This window comes from Mustela erminea, chromosome 3, assembly GCF_009829155.1.
Source record: "Mustela erminea isolate mMusErm1 chromosome 3, mMusErm1.Pri, whole genome shotgun sequence".
Lineage (NCBI taxonomy): Eukaryota > Metazoa > Chordata > Mammalia > Carnivora > Mustelidae > Mustela > Mustela erminea.
In genome coordinates this window covers 161,306,319-161,307,914 of record NC_045616.1, presented here as the reverse complement: position 1 = coordinate 161,307,914, position 1,596 = coordinate 161,306,319, and the positions used below count along the sequence as shown (strand labels likewise).

Genomic DNA, 1,596 nt, shown 5'->3' with positions numbered 1-1,596 from the left:
TTGTCCTTACCCGGTACTTACAGAACAGTTCACACACCACAAAACTGTTTTGTTTTTTGGGGGGCTATCTTTTGTTTTGTTTTTGTTTTTGCTTGCCACACCTTGATACACTTGTGGGTAGGTCACCTTCCCCTTATTTCTCTATCCTGAACACTGAGCACCGTGAGTCCATGTAACGGCAGTAAAACACCGGCCTCCGGGGGGATTTAAACAAATGACTCGCACGCGGCTTCTTTACCCCACGCGCTCTCAAAGGCTGCAATCTCCCCTTACCTCGTGGAGAGAATGATCCTGACAAGTTTGTCAGATGAATCGTTTACTGAAGTTGACATGTGTGTGAATGAAATAATACTCCGAAATTAGGACAAAACTTAGAGGAATTAAATATAATGTAAATGCCCAATTTGGTTATTTATAGGCATTTACACTTACCATATTTTACACTTGATCTTAGCCAAAAGGCCGAGAAGTGATACACTTACCATATTTTAAAAAGCAAAATAAAGTGCACCTCTCTCTTGTTCAAGAGGCAGAAAATGTCCATAAAGGGGAAAACAACTGAAATATCAGTTAAACATAGGTAGTTGAGAGTTTAGACCATATTCCATGAGTGATTCCAGTAAAATGACCTTGGACTCTCCACCATTCATGAACTGAGTTTGATAAAATAATTGTTGGCAAGATTTTCAAGTGAAAAATCTTTGAAAAGATTAGCTCTTAACAGAAATTTTGAGAGACAGAAATTTTATTTTATTTAGTGATTATCTGGTAGAGAATTTGAATATTCTATTCTTTTGGAAGATGTAATTATGAAGAGATACAGAATTATTTTTAGTTGGGATAAAATATCTTATCAGCAATGCTTAATTGATGCCTATTTTTAAAGCTTGAACTGAAAACAGAGACACAGAAAGCCAATGTCACAAACATTTGTTTCAGCTGAGTATTGGGGTCTCTATATTAGAAAATGTTCTCTGTTCTCTCGGGAATTTGTCGAAGCTTCCCTATTCCTTCCAACAGATGAACTCAGCTGTGAAGTTATATATAAAGAGATGATGTCTGAAGCTTTGACATTCCAAATAAAGTTCATAAGGAAATTATTATCTTTTTCTTGTGAGCATATTGTATGATACGACTTCTATGTGGTGAATGTACACTTTTTCAGATGTTTCCATTGAATTAACAAAAGTATGTCTTTTAGCATAATAATATCTCCTTGAGAACTTGATTTCAAAAGTATACCTAAATAACTTAAAATCTGCGTTTATTATCTTGAATAGAAACACAGAGGATTAGCTTTCACAAATTTTAAAGTATGCCCTGATCCATAGTGTGCCTGTAGCTTAGGGCGGACCTTTCAGTAGAGATCATCCTTCCAGAAACAGACCCTGGTCCCACGTGGAACTGGAGACGTGGGCTTCTCTGTAAGGCTCCATGCATGCGGGCTTCCAACACTCACACAAGACAGCGGTGTGACTCTCCCCACGGATTTTCTTAATCAGTTCATCTCCATTCAGGAATGTAAAAGGACTTTAAAGTAGCTTTACTTGGACTGCGAAACTGAGCGAGAAAAGATTATAGCAAATCTTCTCAGCA

General features: G+C 37.3%; 1 pseudogene; it reads right to left on the bottom strand.

The window, feature by feature from the left end:
* Positions 1-366: 366 nt before the first annotated feature.
* LOC116587297 lies at positions 367-474 on the bottom strand (annotated as a pseudogene).
* Positions 475-1,596: the final 1,122 nt, after the last annotated feature.